Consider the following 24,336-nt stretch of genomic DNA (forward strand, 5'->3'; position numbering starts at 1 on the left):
AGAACACCTCACTCACAGACAGATCAGATACTAATTTGGAGAGTGGAGAGAGAATGATGGAGATGATGCAGAGATGAATCTCCCTAAGCCATCCCTTGATGACACCCCTGACCCAGCCACCTCCCGTGTCTTGGCATTATCAGCTCCATCCATGTTATTGGCTGAGTAAGTCATTTGCCTGCTGTTACTGCCAGCATGTCATTGTTTTCCCAGTTCCTGGTGGAGCTGAAGATAGGTTATCAGGAGAACTTGCAGAAATTGTCTTGTCTCCTGTCCAATCTTTATAGCTCCACATCTTAGGCAATCTTGGCCCACAGCCTGTCAGGGGATGGGGCACTGAAGGTCCCTGAGCTCACAGTGAGAGCAGGTGATGGCAAAGGCTGGGGTGATATTCACAGCTTCCTTTGTTCTTGTGTTTGCCCGGCCTTGAGCAAACAAGTCACAATAAACTACATGACATTTGGAAATGGAGAAAGCAAAGAGAAAGTGTCTCAAGAACAATAAAGGAATCACAGCTGAGGTGGCAGTGCAGGAGGAGATTACATTGTCTAATTCCCCTCAAAGGCACAGGTGGTTTGGTTTCCCAAACAGGAAATGGTTATCTGAAGCCTGGGGGAGAGAGCCTAAGGTCAGAGTTTCCTTCTCACAACATTGACTTTATTTGACTGCGTGCTGACTTAGATGTAGGCACAGGCACCCCTTTTTGCTAAGCCCCGTGAGTGATACAAGAAGCTGCCAGGTCTCAGACGTACCAGCCTCACTGGGAAGGAAAATCAGGCAAATCAAAGCAGCCGGGGAACAATAAAGCCCTGAACCAAGCCACAGTGGCTCCAGGAGCTTGGACACCTCTTCCAGGAAGCCTCTGTCTGTCCCCCAATCAGTTGCTTCTTCCTTCCCCTCTGCCGCCCACAGCGCTTGGTTAGCACTTCTGCCATTGCGCAGAATGGGTTTCACCTTCGCCTGGTGAATTCTTTATGTGTCTGTCTCGGTCATTAGGCTGGGTGTCGGCACACCAGAGCCCACGTGGTTTTTGTCAACGAACGTTTACTGGAAGCTGGCCGCACTCCTTCATTTGTCTGTTGTCTCCGGCTGCTTTTGTGCTAGAAGGGCCCAGTTGGGTTCCTGCCACAGGGATGGTCTGCAGAGGTGGAAATAGTTACTCTCTGGACCTTTGCAGAAAAAGGTCACCAAGTCCTGATTAGACAGCAGGCTGGTGGAGGGCAGGGATAGGGTCTTATTCATATTTATTCCCCTGGGCACAGCGCTTGGCACAAGCTGGATTTCTCTTAATGCTTAATTAAGGGAAAAAGCAGGAAAGAAGGAAGAGCATCAAGGGGAAACAGTTCAATTACGGAAGAGTAGGAGTCTTTTTCAAGAATTTGAAAAGCCCTCAATTCCATATACAGAGTTGAGATGCTAACTGCACAACAATCTTGTCCTAACATTAAAGCAGCCCCTCAGGCCTCGTCAGAGACTCCTTGTTAACCCAGTTCAAGGAAACCTGCTGATGCCCAACACCAAAAATTCCATTTCGGAGTTCCTGTCGTCGTGGCTCAGAGGAAACAAATCTGACTAGGAACCATGAGGACGTAGGTTTGATCCCTGGCCTTGCTCAGTGGGTTAAGGATCCGGTGTTGTCATGAGCTGTGGTGTAGGTTGCAGATGTGGCTCGGATCCAGCATGGCTGTGGCTGTGGCATAGGCTGGTGGCTAACAGCTATGATTTGACCTCTAGCCTGGGAACCTCCATATGCCACGGGGCAGCCCTAAAAAAGACAAAAAAAAAAGTTCAATTTCTGTAATCCAGCCTCCTCTCTCCTCACCCCTCCAATCTCTCTCTAGTATGAATTAGACGTAGATAGGTCTTTCCTCTGAACCAGAAATGACTACGAAAATAATCTACCACTGCATTTCTCAAACTGCCCAGGCTGGTAAGCACAGCACCATTTATCCATTGTGTATTATAGGCCTGGTACTCGGGGCCCGCCAGCTTCCCCAGGGCCTAAGAAAATGACTGCCATGTAGGAATGTAAAACAAAAAAATGTTGCTTCCAAAATTAACATTCCTTGCCACCGAGCAAAACCAATATGAAAGTATGTTTAATTAAAAGTCTACTAAGCAAATGACATTGTGCGGTCTCCGACACAACTCCTAGAGTTATTTATAAATCACATCCAGTGGGAGGATGTGGTGCATTTTAAGAGCCTTGGCATAATGGAGGGGTGGGGCCTCCAGATATGGGAACAGGTACAGAGGAGGGTGCACATTTCGTGGGGTCCAAAGCCTGTGCAATTTTCGAGGTGCTCTTTAAGAATATAGCTATAGCACGGGGAGTTCCCTTCGTGGCTCAGTGGTTAACGAATCCGACTAGGAACCATGAGGTTGTGGGTTCAATCCCTGGCCTTGCTCAGTGGGTTAAGGATCCGGTGTTGCCATGAGCTGTGGTGTAAGTCACAGACGTGGCTTGGATCTGGTGTTGCTGTGGCTGTGGTGTAGGTTGGCAGCTGTAGCTCTGATTAGACCCCCTAGCCTGGGACCCTCCATGTGCCGCAAGTGCGGCCCTGGAAAAGATGAAAAAAAAAAAAGAAAAAAAAAGAATATAGCTATAGCAAGAGCTGACTTCTTCAAAGTTTTCTCGAGCATATAACAGGATCAACACTTTGATGGGGTCCTTCTAGAACCTTGGAATGACCTGGGCAGGCCAGGGACTCTGAAGTTTAAGTTCCGAGAGCCTGAGAGTAAATCCTCCCCTAAGTGGATGGGTGGTGGCTTGATGTCGTCAAATAAGCTTGGGAAGTGCTGTCAGCATTGTTCGTGGAGAATCACAGATGCTGGTAACTCTCTAAAGGTTCTGAGAAGTCTGGCAGTTCCAAACATTTGCTTCATTTGGCCTAGAGTTTTTGCTATCGAGATACTGGATGAATACTTTTGAACAACCGAGAGGCAGGCTGGGAAAGGCTGACTCTCTTGGACCTCAATTTGCAGATACCACAGGTCACTACGGTGCTTTTCGGACAGCAGCTGGTTGAGGAGAGCAGGTTCAGCTTGCAGGACAGGGTCAGACCTACTCATTAGGAATTTCTAATGTGATAAAACCCATTCTTCAACAAAAAGATTCTTCAGCTCAGATGTGCTCTTGCTCAAAATTCTACTTTATTTGTTTTTTGCTGCACCTGTGGCATGGAGAAGTGCCTGAGCCAGGAATCGAACCTGTGACAGCAGCAACCTGATTCTCAGCAGTGACAACACCAGATCCTTAACCCTGCTGAGCTAATGGGAAACTCCTCAGAATTTTAAAAGAATAGAGCGTTTTGATTTAAATGAGGGCAAAGGGGCTTGAGGTATGGGTTCCCATGTTTCACTTCCTATTTGTGTTTTGTTTTTTCTTAAAAAGAGTTTGGGGTAAGACGGGTGACGTCATTTGCAGGTCCCTATGCAAAGTGAAAATGCTGGGGGCCCCTGCTCAAAAAATTATTAAGTATGTCAGGAGAGTGATGGCAGAGCTTTAAACCACATGGGGGGCCCTTCAGAGCTTGGACCCTGAGTGGCTGTGCAGGTCAAAGACCCATGTCCCACGAGGCCAGTCCTGGTTCAGTGCATATTTGTGTTTACTGATTTCAAAGTTCAAAGTTCCGAAGCTATATAGAGTCAGTGTGGACGGTCCAGTGGTTTAAGAAAGGACTGTGATTTTAGTATAATGGACCAGAGCTGGGCACCTGGCCGTGGAGATGCGTTTCCACAGAGGTGGATCATTAATTGAACATTCTCAGCATCATGCGGCCTTTTCAATGATTCATCAGCTGTGCTGCTGCTGCTGCTGCGTAGTTCACATTACGGTTGTAATTAGCTGGGGCTTCTCAAGTGAAAACCCTCCTCTACCCTGGGTGTTTTCAAAAGTAGTGCTGGTGACTATGTATCCAGGTAGATGAGGGTCAGTTTGCAATAAGTCCCTCTTTTCCTGGCTTGTTATAATTAACCCCTTCTATCAGGGGATTCAGTCTCATTGCCTTGGCTGTAAACAGTTGGTAATTATGAGTACACCGACGAGGGGCGAGAGTGGGGATGGCGGAAGGGAGTCGTGCCTGTTTCCAGGTCTGCATCCCTGGCAGCATCAGAAATGCAGCTTGTGCCTGGAGATGTGGCAGCAGCAGAATCAGGGGCCAAACCTTTCCCTGCCTCCTGAGTTAGGCTTTCAGAGGGGGCGGTCCCTGCAGGTGAGGCAAAGCAGACCCTGTGCCCCAGTGTGGGTGGAGGAGGGGCTGGCAACCTACTCCATCGCCTCCACCTTCTTAATCCGCTCTGGGCTGAAGCCCCCCAGAAACCCGTCCCACATGCATGTTTGCAGGGCTTCTGCCTCCAGCTGTCTGCCTGGGGGATGCCTGGTCCAATGGCGGAGGCACCCTCTTGTGCCCCCAAACAGAATCTCCTCCAGGTCTGCAGAATTGCCAGTACCTCCCCATCCAAGAAAAGAGGACTTTGCCCAAGAGAAGTGACAGGAAGGTCTGGAGCTGCCAGGGACTGCAGAGATGGTGGGTGTGTTCCCTCTTTTCCTACCTCCGGGCTAGTGAGGGCATGCTTCCTGGACCCTTGAGCAAGCAATCCTTACACTGGACAAGTGTCCCCCTTTTCACTGTTAACCGTGTCATGGTCCTTGAAGAAGCTGAAGGGCGAGACGGGAGGGAGGGGAAGCTGGGGTCTGATTGGGGCCTGGGACCTTGCAGCCTCTGTCTGGACTCTGGGGCCCATATTGCAGTGGGGGCAACTGAGGCCCCGGAGGCGGGCCGGTTGCGGTGGTGGTGGTGGGCTTCGGTAAAATGCGTGAACTTGGCTGAGAGTTTCTTCCACTCAAGGAGGGAGACCCTTCCGCACTTATCCAGAAGCCAGGCTGCGCAGATTTGGGAAACCTTGTTCTCTACTCACCCCTGTGTTAGTGTGTCCTGCGTTCACTTGCTTGTCGCCAGAGCACGTGGTTGTGAGACAGCCTTTGTGGAGACAGATGTGTCACTGAGGGCAGATTGGTCACTAGGCTGAGAGCAGGAGTGTCAGCACGGGGGCAGTTTGTTTCTAATTGCAACCGAGGATCCCTAATTGATTAAGAAGATTCTGGTGATGGGGATGAATTAGGTCACCATCCACTCCTCTTGGAAGGTCAGCTTTAGCTTTTCCCTGATAAGCTGTTAGTACTTCTGCTTCCAAAGACCCAGTCTAATCACTCATTTCCTTATTGTCATAAGCAACTTGCTGGGCAGCTGACCTTCTCTCTGACCTTGGGCAAGATCCTCCCTTTCTTTGGGCTTCCTCTGTCCCATCTTTAATCAGAGGGTGACAGAGAAGCCCGATTCTCTCGGGGACCCTTTGTCTCCATTGCATGCAGACCTCTGCTGCCTGGAGCCCAGGCAAGGCTGAGGGTGTAGAAGCAGGAGGGCTTGGGGTGCCCCTTTGGGGAGGCTGTCCCTCTGAAAAACTCTTGGGCTGTGCTCCTAGAAACTTAGCACCTTTCCCTACTTGCCTGGTAAAATCTCTGTGCTGACTCCAGGCTGACAGTTTTCTAGGCAAGACTGATGTGCCTAGGAACAGGGCATCCTCCAACAGTTGCATATGGACAGTGACAGTGTGTTCTCACTAGGGTCCACCATGCCCCTTGTCATAGACATAATGAGAAATAATACTATTTCCTGAAGGGTTACAAGGTGAGGGGCTGCACTGAGGGGCCAAGTAGCCCATTTGATCCTCATTGCAATCCTTTCAGAGTATATGAGTATTGCCATTTTACAGAGGAGTGTGAAGTTCAGAGAAGTTAGGTAACTTGCCTAAGGCCACACAGCTAGTGAGTGGCAGAGATGAGATTCTACCCCGGGCCCTTGGCTCTGAAGCCCACACACACGCTCATAACTGCTTTGCCTACATCTTTTCATTAAGAGCCTAGTTAGAGATCTATTGACAGAACACTGTAAATCAACTATAATAATAAAAAAAGTCAATTAAAACTAGAAATGTCCCCCTTCTCTGAGGCACAGCATCCTTTGATTCATCTTATCACTGCAAGACTGAACAGCAAAAGTCAGAGATGGCCAAAGTGGTTTAAAATCTCCTTTTGCTCTTATAAAAAGTAGTGCAGAGTAATACCTTGGGTTTACCCACAGTGCTCAAGGCCTCCCTTGAAGGTAGGGGTCAGTCTTCTAACAGGATAAGACCCAGCATGAGTTTGCCCCCTCCTTGTTTGGGGGGGGCATGGCTGAAGTATGCCCAGCTTCTGGAGGGCCAGGCCAGTCTGGGGTTGGAGGTAGAGGGCAAGGTTTTATTCTTTCTCTGGCTTTTCTCAGGAGAAGTTGTGGACCAACAGTGGCCTCTGATCACAGCCCTCTTACATCATTGGGCCACCAGGGAGCAAGTATTTTCCACTCACTTCTTTTCCAGAAATATTAAAAGATAAGCAAACATGGTTTTTAGATTTTTCAAGGAATTTGCAAGCCTCACGCATTCCTTCCCTCCTGTCCAGCTTCTAGGAGAGGACACCCAGATCCAAGTAGCCATTTGTCTACTACAACAGATGATAGACATGGCTGTGGTCCATCCCACTGCCACCTGGTGAGGTCAGAGGGTCTCGGGCCCAGGAAGGGCCTCCCCCAGGGTCTCACAGCAAATAGCCCAACTCCTTATACGGAGGCAGTGTTTTCTGGCAAGTGTATCTTCCCACCCAAGTGGGCCTGTCTGGATGGAACTTTTGTGTATGTCTGGCAGGGTCTGCTTCCTCCCCTTGGGAGATGCAGAAGCTGAGGCCTCAGGAGGTGATGTTGGAAGGTCCAGCCGGGTGGAGCCAGCAGCTGTGGCAAGCCCTGGGTTCTTGGCGCTGATCCCAGGATTTTTTCCATCTGACCAGCTCTCATGCATGGCATGCAGGGGTCAGAGAAAGCCCTTTTATTTCTGGATTTCCCCCTCTCCAGGAGCCTTCTGACTCATATTCAGAAGCTCTGCCTTTTCATAGCTTGGAACTTGCATCTAGAAAGTTTCCGTGCAAGGCTGCTCCCTCTAAGAAGAATAGCAAGTCCCAGTTGGGCTTATGAAAAATGAAATCAGTCCCCAGCTCTGATCTCTCTGAAAAGTTGTTATTAAATTCTGTGCGTGGCCCTGACCTGGATTTAAAGATTTGCAAGAAGACAAATTCCAAACAGATGCCCATTAGGGCCCTGACAGCCGCAGCTTAAAGATAACATTTACATTCTGCCGGGGTTTGTATCTCTCTGTTCCCTGCTCAGCCCCTCTCTGGCCTCCAGTGGGATCAATACCTCGGCTGAGGTTACGTGGAGGTGGCCACATTCTTTTAAGCTGTTTGCTTAGCGTTTGGTTTGCTCTGCTAACATGCCAGGCACTTCTTCCAACAGGCCTGTTTGCCCAGTATTAGGGCTGTTTGCCCAAACACCTACCCCAATCCGAGGGGGGCTCAGCTTTCCAAACAGTTGGTCCCTGCATCTGTCAATCAATAACACCAATCGGGTTCCTGATACCGACAGCAAGTGTGGCCAAGTCCAATATTTGCCCAAACACCGCCCCCACCCCCCACCCCTGACTCTCCCGGGTTTGACAAGACGGACATTTGCCAACCGCATGGGATGCTGGGAAGAGGCAATGGTGGCAGACAGGGAGCCGATTCCAGGAAAGAAGGGCGCTTCGAGCAAACACGAGAGTGCCTTTATGAGAGGTAATTTACTGAAATACACAGCGATGGCCTGCTCAGCCAGCCCTGGTGTAATTAAAAATGGCAGGCCTGGGGCTCTGGCTTCCCCAGTGCTGGCCAAGGAAACTGGGCTTCATCTTGTGACGCTTGAGGTTGGATCCAGGGATTGGCTTGGAGTCAGAGGTGATCAGAGGGACCTCAGGATATTATCAAGCCCTGGAAATCAACTCCTGAGAAGAACAAAACAATAGCAAGAGAAAATAGACCCTGAAAAGAGGGGCATGTGTAATGGGTCTAGGCTTTTCCTGTTTTGGAACTTGATGGAGGTTGGTTCGCAACATGGTAAGTGCCCTATATGCCACTGAAGCTGTCACTTTAGAATGGGTACTTTTATGTTATGTGACTTTCACCTCAGTTGGGAAAATTAAAGGGTGAATCCCAATGAGCCCAGGACGTTTACATTGGAGCGGGCTCTACTGCTTAACTCAGGCTTTGGCTCTGAGTAAACGCTTAATAAATGTTTATTGAAAGAACAACCTAACATTTGCACAGTCAACAAAGTGCTTTGTTATACATGAGCTCACTTTGTCCTTAAAGAGAGAGCCCTATGAGGTGGGCAGGGGTAAGTGCCCTCACGCCGTAAATGAGAAACTGAGGCTTAGAGAGGACGCATAGCTAGTGGTGATGGTGCTGGGATTTGAATGCCGAAGTCTCTGGCTTTAATGTCTGTGCATGTAAAGCTACCATTGTGTCTCCCTCATGGCTTCCAGGACGGGAGAGAGTCTCGCATAGGTCACCACCCCTTCTTCTAGGGCATTTATTACTAAAAGTATTTTAAAACTGGACCATCCAATGAAGCTGCTCATTCTCCCCCACAGTTGCTAGCACAGTCTTGATAAATATTTGCTGATTTATTCAGCAGCCAAGACCCACCCCTGGTTGCTGTGGCGACCGTCCAGAGCAAAGCTCAGCAGCTTAGGGTATCAATGACACCAAAGCACTCTGGCTGCTAAGAGCCCAGGAGGAGGAGCTGGGGTCTCTGCATGGGGCCTCCTAGAAGCCTTTGCTGGTGCAAGGTGTTCCATGCACACTGGGAGCAGGGAAGTCTGGGGGTGGCTGTGCTATCTCACTATTGTTACTTGACAGCCTAGGTGAGGGTGGTGTGACCTCTTGTTCAGAAATTAGGACTTTCAAGATGGCAACAGCAGAGCATTAAACCCAGCACACATCCCTCTGAGGACAGGGCTTGAGAGGCTGCATGGCTTGCTGGTCATGCAGTGGGTCCTGGGACGGGCACTGCTGGGCCTCCCTGTGGGCATTTCTGCAGGAACTGTGTGTAGAGCCAGCAAGTGCTGGGGGGCAGGAGGGATAAAATTTGCCTCTTCCCTAGGGTGTCCCCCCTGCTGCCTGGGAGAGAATTCTAGTCCACCTCCGCCCTCACCCCATGATCCGAGCAGGCTTCGGACCCAGTTTCCATCTTGTCCCTGCTATCAAGAAGCTGTGTAACTTGGGATGGGCATTCAACTCCTCAGAGCCTCGACTCCTCGGTTATAAAACGGTGCCAATGCTTTTCTCAACAGGTTACTGAGGGGTTAAATGAGAAGATGCAGAAGAGCCTGGCCCGGTGCCAGATACACACTGACCCTCTTCCCAGATGCCAGCGTGTCTCGCACCAGATCAAGCTGGACTGAGTTCCCTCTCCACTCCACAAAGGGTATGAGTTGGCTTACAAGAATCTATAAATAAGAAAAAACACACATGGGTTGCCAACGCAAAGGCTTTCAGAGGCTAAGCAGAGAAGGATATGAAAGAGAGAGCCTGCCAGGCAGTGCCTAGGGTCTTGTGGGGACTGCTGTGAACCAGAGGTTGTGTGCCCTCCCTAAAGCCACCGAAATGCACACGGAAAAGTTTAAACAGAAGGATTCTGCAAGTTAGGCTGCATGTGAAGTCATTTTGAAAACCGTGAAACAAGCTGAATATTGGGACCAGCAAGGTATACATTAGGTGAACACCAAGGGGAGAAATGAAAATGCTGTAAGATCCTACAAGGCGAGTCATAAATTTGGCTCTGAGCTTCTTGGGACCAAAGCAGTAAGGCCAACATAATCAGTCATATGCTTTTCATTGTCTATGAAGGAAAAATTACATAGCATCTCCTGCTAACCAGCTCTGAAAGACACCTATGAGGGCTTCATTTAGGGCGTCTCGGCCTGTGTACTAAGCCTGGGGCACTGGGTACCATCATTTAGTGCAGACAATAAGCGATTGCAGAATAGTTTTAAAAAAGACACATTTGACTAAAATTTGGTCTGCTTTTATTGCCACTGAACACTGGCAATTGTACCAGTGTCAGTGATTAAATTCTCCTTCATGAAAAATCCTTCATTGGCCCAAGATGTAAACAGTTGTATTCGTAACATGGAGTTTAATAATAATAATAATAATAATATGCTTTACATTAGGACAATTTTATTAGGTATCCTATACGAGATGTTTTTATTGTACACAGAAGTTATTTAGAGAACTCCTAGTTACAGAATTGGCTCTCCAACCATGGACCAACCCAAGTGCATTTGTTTTTAGAGTCAGGCTTCAGAATTGTTTGCTAAAAAAAAAAAAAAAAAAAGAATTGTTTGCTTTCTCTTTGGGTACAGTTTGTGTCTCCAAACTGCTGTGGTATTGTGCATTCTTTGTACTTAAAACGAACAATGATAGTGCAGTGATTGTCAAGAAGGAAAAAGGTAACTTGAGTTCTCTTATTCAGTCATTCCAGGTAACCACTGGAGCTTATTTTTGTCTAAAATTTAAAGCGGTACAAGAGTATGAGCTGTGAGGTGTCATATTTTTGTTTAGGAAGTACATATTTTAGTTCATGCTGGAGATATTTTACTGAGTTTGAATAGCAGTTTTAAAATTGAAGCTTATAATTGTTTTAAAATGACAGAACAAAATCCAGAAAGCAGATTTATCAATAAACTGTACCTTTTGCTGACATTTTAGTTTTATTAAAATCCTCTTATTTGCTACTGGATAATTATTTACATAAATTATTACTATTATGTCAGATGGTAACCAAAAGACCAAAGTCTGAACTGGTAGGCATATGTAAAAACCATTGTGTAAATGGTTGTGCCTTTTTGTCCCATAGGAATTTGGAGTAACTTGCAATGTCTTGCATTACTGTGAAAACGGCAACTAACTCATCATTTTTCTGAAAGTCTAAAGAAATTTCAAGTGGGAAACTTGTGCCATCAGGAAATGACAGGAATTCAGTGGAGCTCAACTAAGTAAAATGAAAAGAGGAGGGAATCGAAATGTCTGGAGGTATTAAAATTATGCCCTGGAGTTCCCGTCATGGCCCAGTGGTTAACGAATCCAACTAGGAACCATGAGGTTGCGGGTTCGATCCCTGCCCTTGCTCAGTGGGTTAATGATCCAGCATTGCCGTGAGCTGTGGTGTAGGTCACAGACGCAGCTCGGATCCCGCGTTGCTGTGACTCTGGAGTAGGCTGGCAGCTACAGCTCCGATTCAACCCCTAGCCTGGGAACCTCCATATGCCACAGAAGCGGCCCAAGAAATGGCAAAAAGACAAAAAAAGAAAAAATCATGTCCTGCTTTCACATACAGTGGAATATTACTCAGCCGTAAAAAGGATGAAATACTGCCAGCATTTGTAGCAACATAGGTGGACCTAGAGATTATCATACTAAGTGAAGTAAGTTAGAAAGAGAAAGACAAATACCATGTGATATCACTTATATGTGGCATCTAAAGTATGACACAAATGAACTTATCTATGAAACATAAACAGACTCATAGACATAGAGAACCAACTTGTGGTTGCCAAGTGGGAGGTGGGTGGGGAGGGATGGAGTGGCAGTTTGGGATTAGCAGATGCAAATTATTACATATAGAATGGATAAACAACAGAACCCTTCTGTATAGCACAGGGAACTATAGGCAATATTCCATGGTAAACCATAATAGAAAAGAATATTAAAAAAAAAGAATGTACACCTATCTGAAACACTCTGCTATGCAGCAGAAATTCATACAACATAGTAAATCAACTCTACTTCAATAAATTTCAAAAATATGTACTGCTTTCAAATCATGTGTAGTTAACGAAGAAATGCTGACAGACATATATCTAGTAAAACTATACTGTTTTTATTCATTGCATTTCATGATGTTTACAGGAGACAATTTTGTTGTATGGAAGAGGCATGAGTTGAAAAATGATCTCCCGGGTACCAAGCATTCTAGTTACATTACTGATTTGCTACCTTTGGTTGGGCTACGTGGGCTGGTTGGGGGGTCTTGGTCAAGTGTCAAGGTGGGGCAAAGTCAGTTACCATCAGACCTGCTGCCTTAACCGGCTTCCACTCCCTTGAGACGTGACCTCCCTTTGGCTCTTTCGTTGTGAGGAACAGCACCCACTTAGCCTGCCTCAGGTCACTGGCGTTGGGCTGCTCAGTGTCCTGCTCCACAGGGTGTCCTGTCTTCTCACTGAGATGGCAGAGAGACCCAGGAATGTCACCAGTCCTGGGGATGCCCAGCTCATAGCAGCCCCTCCATATATGTATAGTCAGCTGGGTTTAGAGCAGGGTCATCTAACAGAGACAAATAGCTCCAATGCTTCTCTACAGGCCTTCTGGGAAATTCTTATCAATTTTGTCAACATTCTCAGCAAACGTGTATTAAGTGCCTTCTTCAGGCCCTTTGTCTGCTCAGCCCTGGTCAATAAAATCAGACAAGACTCAGGGCTGCCCTCACGGGGGCACTATGACAGGAGTGTGGCTGGAATTCCAGGAAGGGCAAAGACGGCTCTAAGAGAGAGGCAGGTGGGTGGTTGTCTAGGCCGTTAAAAGAGGCCCAGAGAACTTGGCTGAGGGGACTTTGGAAGGCTGGGCACCTTTGTAGAATCTGAGAGTGGAAGAAAGAACAGCCTTTGGGGGCTGACAGGCGGTCAGCCCCTAGAACCTCCACTCACCAGCTCTGTGATCTTGAGCAGCCTCCCTGCCTTCTGGGACTCAGCTCCCTCCTTGGAGAAGCTGGGGTAGGGGGCACGGGCCCTGCCTTGCGGCCAGATGTGGTGAGGACAAAGGAGAGTGATTGTGCAGCTCCAGCCCCTGCCCAGAGAAAGTATGGATGCCATGCTCCCGGGGCCTCCCCTGAGACTGCCCTTCATTGGTGGTTCTTGACCCTGATGTGTGGTAGAGTCCGGGGCTTAACTTGCAGCTTCCCTCTGGGAAGACCTTTCTGCAGGAGCTGAGCTAACAGGGGGTGTGTGGTTCTCTGGTGAGTGAACCTAACCCGGACTTGGCATGCCTAGAGGAACAAATGAATACCGCAGCCCTTGCACAACTTTCTTCAAATATGAATTGTCTCAGCAGAGCTTTTGAGGGAAGCTGGATAGCTCTTGTAAGCTATTAATTGTCATTTTTTTGGCTAATAATAATAATGATAATAATCCCTGGGCTCCTGCCCTGAGATCATGTTCTGTCTATAGGCAACTTTGATCACTCACCAGCATGTGCAGAATAATTTCAGTATTCCCTACCCCCAGAGCCTCATCCAGACTGTGCTCATGACCTCCTGACTCATCTCTAGATTGGTACCTGTACCAGGACCAATATTTCAGCTGCTTTTGATGAATCACCTAATTTGAATCCTATAGCACCCCTATGAGGGAGGTCGCCTTATCTCCACTTTACTGTGGCTCAGAGAAGATAAGTAGCTTGCCCGAGGTCACACAGCTTGTAAGAGCCAGAGCTGGGATTTGCATCTAGGTCTGTTTGAGTCCTGGTTCCCAAATTGAGTCTCTTTGGTATTTGAAGGAAACAGTTCCACGTCTGCGAGTTACACACAGGTCAAGGTGGCCACCCTAAAAGGCTTCTGAGAAAAGCCAAGAACATAAAGGTCTTGACCTAACTCAGTGACGTATCATATATTCAGTCACCACCCGAGTCAGAATTTGTAGAAGCCCAGTCAGGCCTGTGCTCCAGCTGCCTGGAGCACTCTCAAGGTAGCGCGAAGCTGTTGAATTAATAAAATGCATTAAGATGATGGCAGAGGAAACGTTTAATCCACAGAGAATAATACACTGTTTGGAGGCATTTTCAAGTACTTTCCAAGACACCCTTTTCCACACCAATAATTGATAGACTAACCTTAAATTGTTCTTATTTGTTCATTAACATAAGTCCCCCAAGGGCTCGCCATGCAACACTTTATTAGCCTGGATTGAGTAATATATTTTAAAGTAATAAAATGACATTATTTTAAAATTATTTTTTAATGTGGACTTTCCAGCCATTGACTGCCCTCTCTGATAGGTCTGAATTAGTGAGTTTTAATTGTGTGTAAAGAAGCAATAAAATAATCGTTACTAAGATGATGTGGTGCTTCATTCATGGCAGACATTGAGCTGGGCACATCACATGCATTTCCCCATTCAGCCTCACAAAAATCTTGCAGTGTGGGTGCCACATGCCTCCACTTCACAGACATGGAACTCACTCTCTAAGGGATTAAACTCCTTGCTCAGGGTCTCTGGGCTAATGCATGGTGGAGACAGGGGTCAAGTCCAGGCTTGTCCCCTCTTTCTGCAATATCCACTGAACATGGCCAAGGTGTGAGCACTGGATGGTACTGAATGAGGCTGTCTTTAGTCCAGAAGACCTGGGTTAATACAAATAGGAAAGTCAGTAATATAAAAGAAGAGAGAAATCAAGATACATCATGGCACATTAGGACTCCTCATTGTTTATCTGCTCAGGCTCGGCCACCTTTAAGTGCAGGGTGAGCGCATAAAGGTGAGTGAGGGGGGGTGTGATAATTTTATATGTCATCTTGGCTAAGCTATGGTGATCAGCCATTTGGTCACAAAGCAGTCTAGATGTTGCTGTGAATTATTTCATAGATGTAATTAACATTTAAATCAGTAGACTTTGAGTGAAGCAGATTACCCTCCACTCTGTAGGTGGGTCTTATCCAATCAGTTGAAGGCCTTAAGAGCAAAGATCAAATTTCCCAAAGAAGAGACAGCTCTCCTCAAGACTGCACTAAGGAAATGCTGCCTGGGTTTCCAGCTTGCTACCCTGTGGCATTTAAACTCAAGATTGTGACATTAATTCTTGCTTACATTTCCAGCCTGTCGACCTACCCTACAGATTTTGGACTTGCCAGCTCCATGATTGCATGAACCAATTCCTTAAAATAAATATACTTCTCTTTCACTCTCTCCCTCCTTTGCTTCCCCAGCTCCCAGTATATATACAGATATACATATACACATATATGTATGTACGTATATTACGTATGTATCTATCATCTTATTGCTGATTAATTCTGTTTCTTTAGAGAGTTCTGACTAATACAGATGGAGATGTGATCTTTTCCCTCAGGAAGCTCACATGTTAACATGTTGCTGGGGAATGACCAGCCCAGAAGCAGACAATTACAGGAAAGGATCAAGAGTTCCAAAACTCATTTCTGTTTAAGCAGTGGCAGCATTGGGCTAGGCATTAAGGACTCCCAAAGGAAGGTCAAAAGGGAAGGAAACAAGCAGAGTTGGCTCAGCCAGGCAACATAACCCACCCCTCAACTAAACCTGGCATCTCTTTCCCCCTGAGTCTTGAAGGCTCTGGTGTTTTGTTGTATCGTTCCAAGCATATATTCACTCTGGAAAGGACCTCAAAGACCATGAAGTGCAACTCTTTCATTGTACGGATGGGGAAACCATGTCTCTGGGAGCTTTTTATAAAAGTGACAAAGGTACCAGATCATGGCGATCCGGAAGATTTAGCCACAGAAACAATAATTTTTAGTCATATGCATTCGAGTACACTTTTTATGGCTGTGAAAAAATGAATTACTACTCCCACACAACTGGAGCTTTTACAATGCTTGACCCTTGGGAAAGTACTGAAGGAATTAAGGAAGTATGGACTCAGAACTAAGCTACTCCCGAGTCCATCAGATGCCCCTGGTCCCGCCCTGGGCAGGGTGGCCCCAGGCAGGATCCACAGCAGCAAAGCCATCTCCAAGCATGGCCTTAGCAAGGCTCTCTCTCTCTGGAATACTAGAAGGGTTTGTAGCCGCAAGAGTTGGAAGCAAAATAGAGTCTCATCTTTTAGACAATTAGTTCCCCAGAATGTGCCAGGGAATCAATTACTTCTCTGGAGTCCTCTTATTAGGGGGCATTGAGGCCACTCTTGCTCTTATCTTTTATTCAAATATCATCACTGTAAAAAGACCAAAGTCTTGTAAGAAACCCTGGCAGTACCCTCACCCTCCTCTTTACTCCTATGGAGAGTGGTGACAGGAAAGCGGAGATTGTTCCCATTTTACAGAGAGAGAAACTGAGGTGCAGAGAAGGGTACACCTAGCTTCTGACAGGAGCAAACCAGGAACAGAGTCCAGAGGAGAGAGACCTGCCGGCTCTGGTCCCAAGGAAGCCACAGGGTCTGTTTCTGTGGGCAGATGGGCTACCATTTAGCCTGGGCTTCCCAATTAGAACCAGCCCAGCTGTTCCAAAGAGGCCCAGGCCAGTCTTAGGTGAGCATGTGGACAAGCTCTCAAGTCATTTTTGTCCTTTTCTTACAATCCACCAAGACCCAAGGCAACTCTTTGTGGTGATGTTCTGTGACCCTCTGACCCCTTTCCCAGGGAAGAGAGGGGAGGGTTGCACCCTAAGTCTATTCTTGCTGACCCTTATTCCTGGGGGATAAGAATTGTGGGCATCAGCCACAGGTGCAGGAGAGACACCATCTGATAAGGTAAAAGGGGCACATGGGTCTGAATACCTGAATTTTAATCTCAATTATTATTTTTTTTTACTACCTGTGTAACCTTAGACAAGCCACTTAACCTCTCTGAGCCTCAGTTTCTGCTTCTGTAAAATCATTACCCTCTGGGGGCTGTCAGTAGTTTTAAATGAAATAATAAAGATGATATAGACTGAAAAGAATTGTACTGACATTAGCTATTATTATTTTTGATATGCCCTAAAAAAGATGTCTACCAAAGCCTTGTTGGGGCTCTGAGTGCAAGGACAGACAGATGGCGCAAGTCATCCCTGGTGTGTGACTTCTGCTTTGGAAACAGTGAAATAAACATACAAAGCATATCTTCAGACTCCCACAGGCCAGGGGAGGAAAAGGAGAGTTTTCCAAAGAAAAACCCCAACACTCTCATTCCCTGAGGTTAAGAACTGTGGGCTGTAATCATTTTCCCATCATCAAAAGTATGCCTGAATCACTTTTGGGTAGAATTTAGAAGACAGGGGACAGGGAAGTAGAGAATGTGTACCTACGTGGGCACCTTGCCCACACCCGGCTCAAACGCAAGTTTACTGCTGAAATGACCGGAGGATTCTGGTAACAAGAGTTGTCATTCAAGATAGGCTTTGACTCATTTCTCTCACAAAGAAGGAAATGGAAAATCAGCCATAGAGAGCAGATTCCATATCTAGATGCTCTTGAGTGCTGTCTCTCCTCCTTCCCTTCTACCAAAAATATTTCCTCCTTTCGTCTTACTGCCTTACATTTCACTGTTAGAGATTTATTCCTTCGGTGGTTCAGGCCCCAAGAGTTCTCCATTACAAAATTTCCCAAGAGAGACTACATGTTAAGTCTGGGCTGTGATCCAGCTCAGGCAATGGGGACCTGTGATTGTTTCCCCTGGGTGCCTGAGGGGACAAAAGGGGTAAGTAGAAAAGGAGGATGGGGACAGAGATTGTTGGCCCATTTTACAGATGAGGAAACTGATACTTAGAGAAATAAATAAAGCAAACAATTAGTAGTCTGAGGGAGTAGAAGGCCAAACCTCACTTCCTCACCTCAAATTGTGTGTCTTCTTCAGAGTCATTCAAAGGCAACTCCAAGCGACTTGTTTCAGAGAAAACAAGCATCCACTGTCTTCCTCCTTCTTACTTCCAGGGAAACCCATGGTGTGCAGGCAGCACATGGCCCCTTCTCAAGTGGTCCATTCATAAGCTGGAGGGTAACTATGACTTGTGTCCCTGGCCCTAAACAATAGGACTGTGTCAGTCAGGCCTTCTCTCTCTCTATCCTTTTCTCTGGAATTTGAACTGAGACCTGAGGGACATTGCAACTGGTATCATGCTGGATCTCAGAAGTCCATTGGACTCAAGAGTGGGGTACCCATTCCAGGGCTGCAGACCCCTCAACATTCTGCGTGAGAAGTAACCCGGGGAGCCAGCCAGACAGGAAAGAAAGGAGCAGAGGCACAAAGAACCATGGGGAGCGATACTCAAGGGACAGTCCCAGTCTGTCTGAGCAGGGAAGACGCCCCACTTCTGGGGCAGGGACCTGTAAAATGTCTGCCTCTGGGATGTCAGGATAACTGTGGAGCAGCCTCTGCTGAGACATGTGGCCCATTTATCCTCTTTCTAACTGGGTGTATATTGACATGATCTTACACTTAGTCTATCGCTGAATACTGAGTTGGGGGGAGGTGGGTTTATTCATTTGAGGCCATTGGTCTCTGGATTAAGAGGATCCCTCTCTGTGAGAAAGGGATTACTGCATCTTATTGGGGACCTCAACACCTCACCCTGAGGTCCTGCACCTTTGCTGATACCGCGCTGGGTGGGGGGACTTTGGGGCTGTGTTCCTTGGGGAGGGGTGAGTGTATTTTGCTTGTAGGAGGGAGAATGAGCTGAAAATGTTTGATGAGCAAACTAACCACTAGTCATCACGCAGCTGAATACTTCCAGCCCCTGGGCTTCCAGGAACCTGGTAGGATGGCACCTCCAGGGCCCTGGTGTGGGATGGGGCCATGAAACCTAATCTGAGTTGTGAGTAGACATTTCAAAGGTCTAAGGAAGCCCTTCTTTCTATGTAGCCAGCAACTTCCAAGATGGTGGTTGTGCCCTCCTTCCAGATCCCAGAGAGAGGAAACAGGGAGTACCGCCCCCAGATAATCCAGGTCCCAGAAATAGAAATTGTTACAAACTTTCACTTGGGGGTTGTTTGTTACCATGACACACCCTGGTGTGTTCTGACTGATACACTACCCTTCTTAAGCCTTGAGCATAGGGTCTTCTTGGCTCTTTTTGGAAAGTAGATAGGGGGGCTGCAAAGAGCTAGGGCAACCCCAGGGACTGGTGACATTCCATGAGCATCCCCTGCCAGCCTCAGTGCCATCCTTCAGGCTGTGGGACAGGAGTGCTGAACAGCAGAGGGCGCCAGAGGCCTGTGTCTGCTCTCCCCATCGCAGTGCCATCACGGTGCTGCCTCTAGAGGAGGGTGGCACTCAGGCCTTAGACAGGGAGTGATTGCAGGTCCTACCTCTCTTTAATGTCACTAGTCTTGGGCAGGAATTTGCGTGATGCAGCCTCACCCCTTGGGTTTCAGAGAACACTGTGGGTCTGGGAGGCGAGGGGCCCCACTGTGGCTTCTAAAGAGCAGGCCTTCCCCTCGCTCTTCCTCTCTTGGCCTGACTCTGCTTTTCTTGTCAGATGTCAGACCTGGAGTGAGGCTGGAAGTGGCAGCTGGGAGCCAGGATGGAGCATGGGGCACTGCTTACACATAGCCAGCCTTCCCCGAGGCTTCTGCTCTCAATGCCTCAAGTCTCCCCATTAGACTTTTGTCCCTCTAGCACACAACACAACTTTCATTGTGTTCAAGTGCAGCCTGTTTCTCTTTTTGGTGGGAGGATGCAGTAGAGTTTGGGGGGTGCAGGGCTAACCGCGGCTCTTTCCTAGACTGACAGCATGGTGTGCAGGAGGTTCTAGGTGCTCGATCAGCGCAAAGAGCTTTGTCCTTGGGGGGTGGGCAGCCGTGTGGCACCTCTATGTCCCTTCCCCTGCCTGGGCCTCAGTTTCCTTGGCTATAAAAAGGGGCATGGGGCCAGGAAGCTATGCTTCTGAAAGCAGGTTTTGCTCTTCAGGAATGAGGAGGTAGCCCAGCCCCAGGGAGGGGGTGGCAGGGAGGGGAAGGAGGGGCTACCAGGAGGGGAGGAAGGGGCTACCAGGAGGGGAAAGGGTATAGGCTAGGGGGAACTTGGGCCACTGGGAGTCACTAGATGGACGTGACATATGACAGGAGTGTCTGGATTGCCTGTGTCCATGTTCTTTTCTTTGGTGTTGGTGTGTGTTTCAGTATTTACACTGATCCAGATCTATAAAGGCTGAGGTCAGGGCAATCACTGCACCTAAACTTGGCTGGTCCAAAGTCAAACAGAAGGGGTTGCACCTGAGTCCCCCGCCCTCCCCACCTGCCACCCCTGGGTGCTGGTCCCAGCCTCCTGAGTCTCTTGGCGCTCCTTCCCTCCTACTTGGGCAGGGGTCTGGTCTAGTCTCTGGAGCCCTAGTTGGGCCTGTCTTCCAAAAGGCCAAGCAGATGGACCCTTCGGCCTGGGGTGTGGTGGGGACTGTCCGTCTTCTTTTTCTTTCTTTCTTTTTCTTTTTTTTTGTCTTTTTGCCTTTTCTAGGGCTGCTCCTGCGACACATGGAGGTTCCCAGGCTAGGGGTCAAATTGGAGCTGTAGCCACTGACCTATGCCTGAGCCACAGCAGCATGGGATCCTAGCTGCATCTGTGACCTACACCACATCTCACGGCAATGCCAGATCCTTAACCCACTGAATGAGGCCAGGGATTGGACCCACAACCTCACGGTTCCTAGTCAGATTCGTTAACCACTGCACCACGACAGGAACTCCAATGTCTTCTGCTATGAATGCCTTTGTTGCCCCTTTCCCCACCCTCACCTGCCAGGCAGGCTCCCTGGTAATGAAGAAGGCACCAAGCTTTTCCTAGCAAGAGCCCTGGCACATGGCATTGGCGCCTTCTGGATGGGGTTCCCCTGGAGCAGCAGTGTCACCTTCATCCCTTCCACCTTCCTTCGGCTCAGACCCTGGGGAGCTGGGGTGAGGCACAGAGGCAGGTGGCTTCCTAAGGCCTCCTCAGCTTTCCCCAGGGGCCCGCGCCTCTGAGCTCCAGAGGGAATCAGGCCCGGCAGAGCTAACTGTCGGTCATTCCCAGGTGTCGCAGGAGCATGTGGGCTGGTTCCAGCTCGTTGTAAACTGCTCAGGTCCTGGCAGAGAGGGGTGGCTGTTTTACCTCCTCCTGACTTGGGGCTGTCACCCTCTGGCCCTGGTGGCTGCCTCTGGGTCCCGTCCAGTCTACCGACCTGCACTATTCATTCATTCAGTCAGTCACCGAGGCCCATGTGGGCGTAAGGTCACCAGGGGCCAGACACGCAGAGACGAAGGAGCAGAACACGGTCCTTGAAGGGGCTGGGTTTAGTAGGTGCGGGACCTAAATAAGGTCTTGGGGTTCAGGGCGGGGAGTGCTATGATGGTGCCCTGCAAGTGAGGGGTCCCCAGAAGGTGAGGTTTAAGTTAGATATTACATATACACACTACTGTCTATAAAATAGATAACCAATAAGGACCTACTATATAGCACAGGGAACTGTACTCAGTATTTTGTAATAACCTATAATAGAAAAGAATCTGAAAAAGAACATAGGACCCTATGGGCCTGCCACAAGTGGGGCTCTAGGCCTTGTGAGCTGGTCATTGCTCAGGGCCTCATTTTCCCCTTCTGTGCAGCAGGGATTCCAACCCTGCATTCACCAGCATCTCTCAGGGATAAGAGGGGCTAACAGATGCCAAGGTGCTGTGATAAGGAGGAAGTGCTTTGCACAGGCCAGAGTTGTCTTCATTCGCTCACTCGTTCATGGATGCATTCCTTCAACAAAAAATGACAAAGTGCTCAGTAGAGGCTATGATGCTAAAATACTAAGTTGTTTGGAGACAGACAAGTGGGCAGATAAGAGCCTACCCCTGGCCCTATTTATGCCAGCCTCTCGCTCTCTGTGGGGGTACGGGAAGGATGGAGCTGATGGGTCGGTGGTCCTCAGTGCCCCAGGCTGGGGGCGGGGTGCGGCCACCAGCCCTGATGTTGCACTAGAGTCAGGAGGTGCTTCTACTTGGGAATTCCTTCTCGCTCTCCTCTGCTGGGAAGAGTTTATACTAAGGAGGGTCTAGGGTGCTTTTCCTGCTTTGTCATCTTGACCCCAGAGGCTGCCTCACCTGTTATCGGGCAGCAATGGCAGCTCCAATGGACACTGACATGGGCAAAGTCACTGTCCTCAGTGCATGTGAGAGAACCCCAAGGGCAGCAGGTGGTCATGAGAGGAAGCTTGGTGGACACAGGTGGCTCCTGGATAGGAAAGATGTGGGTTCAAATTGGGTGGGAGAACTTGGATGAAATGCTTATCCTTGGTCAGATCCAACTTCCCCTTCTGCAAGATGGGACTCTTAACACCTGCCCCATGTGCCTTGTTAAGACTAGGTGAGGTTGGAGAGATAATTTTTTTTTTTTTGGTCTTTTTGTATTTTCTAGGGCCATACTCGCAGCATATGGAGGTTCCCAGGCTAGGGGTTTAATCGGAGCTACAGCTGCTGGCCTATACCACAGCAACGCAGGTTCCGAGCCGCATCTGCGACTTACACCACAGCTCACAGCAATGCTAGGTCCTTAACCCGTTGAGCAAGGCCAGGGATTGAACCTGCAACCTCATGGTTCCTAGTTGGATTCATTAACCACTGAGCCACGATGGGAACTCCTGGAGAGAGAATTTTGAAATATGATAGAGACGCCTCCTCCTCCTCTCCCACTGATGTCAATTCATCAGTGTTGCCATCATTGGCCCACCTCTCTGGGCTCCATCCTAATCTCCCCTTCTTCTCATGGACCTCTCTTTAATGTGCCTACTCAGTAGGACTTCCATCAAAGAGTGTCCCCCACTTACACTTCCATGGACCTAAATGACCACTAAATGTCTGGCTTGCTGGGAAGGATTTGCTGACTTACTGTCATGACTCTATGTTATTACAATTTGTGAAGGTCGAAACCCAAAGGATTCTGGGCCTCAGAATCACAAAACATCGGAGCAGGAAGAAGACTTGGAGAGTGTGCGCTCTGGCTGAAGAGAACAGGTGGCTAAAAATTTCCTTGGATGGTGCCCCTCAAGTGTGAGTGGCTTTGTCCGCGATCCTGCTAGCCCTCTGCCCTGTAGTGAATCTGGAGGGTCAAGGTGGTTGTGGTTCATGTGGTTCACCCCACCCCCCACAGGTGCACCCCATCCATCAGCAGGCATTCATGCAGACGTTCCGAGTTGGGAGGACCAGCAGAAGATTAAAGAGGTGCAGAGGATCGTTGGGTTTTACAGATTAAGCTTTGAGGTTTAACTGCCCATAAATGACTTCAAGTTCCATTATGTGGGCGGGAGAGGAGCTTCTCATGGGCTCAGACCTAAGGCTACCCTAAAAGGCAGCCAGGCTTCCCCACGCCCTCTAACATCCACATCTCCTTTAGGGCCTCTGCCAGGCCTGGAGGTCTCTCTTTTGGGGCAGAGGGGAGAGGTCTGCTTCCTAGGAGCCGTGTTCTCAGCCGCCAGGCTCTGCACACTCTGCTGGCTAGTGGACAGCCTTCCGGGAGCAGGCCTAGACATCCAAATCAATTTGCTAAAAGCCAATTTGCCAAATGATCAATTCGCTGAATGACTCATTTGCCATAGGACCGAGGATTCGTTTTTTAAATTTCAGTTTCCCTGTGGCTTTGCACAGCAGTTCTGGCAGCTGAATTTTGCATCAGTGTCAAATTTCTGATGCTGAGCCTGATTCCGGCACTCGGTATTTTATACAGAAAGGATAGGCTTGCCCACCCCACTCCTGCTGCCCCTGCCCCCCGGTCTGCCTCTGTCTGCTCGGCTTCCTAGGGAGACTTTCTCTGCCAACGCGGTTTCTGTCTTCTCTTTTTTTGCAAGCCTCCTCCATGCCTGCCCTTGGACATGGGCAATGAGAGTGGATCCCTGATGGAGCAGATCCCAGACTCTGTCTCTGGGGGGGTTCAGGACCGTGCACTGGGGTATTTAGAGGAATGGGAGAGAGGGGGTATTTCTTGCATACTTGGGTTTGTGATCTAGAATTTATACCTGGGTTATTATTATTTATCATTTTCACTCACATTGCAATAGCTAGCATTTCTAAGTGAAGAGATCTAATGTTGTATTTATTCATTAAATTTTAGAATCTGAAATTTAGTTTAGGACCATCTCATTGCCTGCATAGAGGACCATAAAATTTGTTAATCACCCAAAATGAGAAGTTTAAGATCTAGGGTTATAGGAAAAAAATCAAGTTATTTCAACACGATTTTCTGTAGTTATTATCTAATTCTATTTCTACCTCTTTATCTGTCCCTACACCTACATCTATTAGTAGGCAATTCAAAAAAGCAGGTTAATCCCAAATATTTTCATTTGCTCTGGAATACATGATACTTTTTACTGCTAGATTTTCTTCCTTAGTAGGCTTCACTTATGTTTGCACCTATTTGCATGCTGGTACCTAGTGGATGCTAATGCTTTTCTTCTTTGTCTTTCCAGCCAGCCACCATGCTGTCTTGAATAGAACACCGAGCAGGTGCGCTCTGGGCAAGTTCATTAATTTCAGAGTCTCAATGGCTTCACCTGCAAAGTGGGGCTAAAAGCCCCTCCTTGATGAAGGTTCTGTGGGTATGGAAAGAGAGAACGGTGGGCGAACAGAACACTGGAGTCGTTCATGGAGTTGAGTAAATGCAGAATGTTAACATGGCATGAATTCAGGGTAGGAACAGC

At 48.1% G+C, this 24,336-nt stretch overlaps 1 long non-coding RNA gene across 1 annotated transcript; it reads left to right on the forward strand.

Annotated features, from left to right (window-relative positions):
- Positions 1–7,617: 7,617 nt before the first annotated feature.
- LOC125121228 (uncharacterized) lies at positions 7,618–11,052 on the forward strand. Its single transcript, XR_007133408.1, has 3 exons — positions 7,618–8,017; positions 9,256–9,389; positions 10,824–11,052. It is a non-coding gene; the product is annotated as an uncharacterized LOC125121228 (long non-coding RNA).
- The last annotated feature ends 13,284 nt before the right edge of the window (positions 11,053–24,336 follow it).

Source organism: Phacochoerus africanus, chromosome 2, assembly GCF_016906955.1.
Source record: "Phacochoerus africanus isolate WHEZ1 chromosome 2, ROS_Pafr_v1, whole genome shotgun sequence".
Lineage (NCBI taxonomy): Eukaryota > Metazoa > Chordata > Mammalia > Artiodactyla > Suidae > Phacochoerus > Phacochoerus africanus.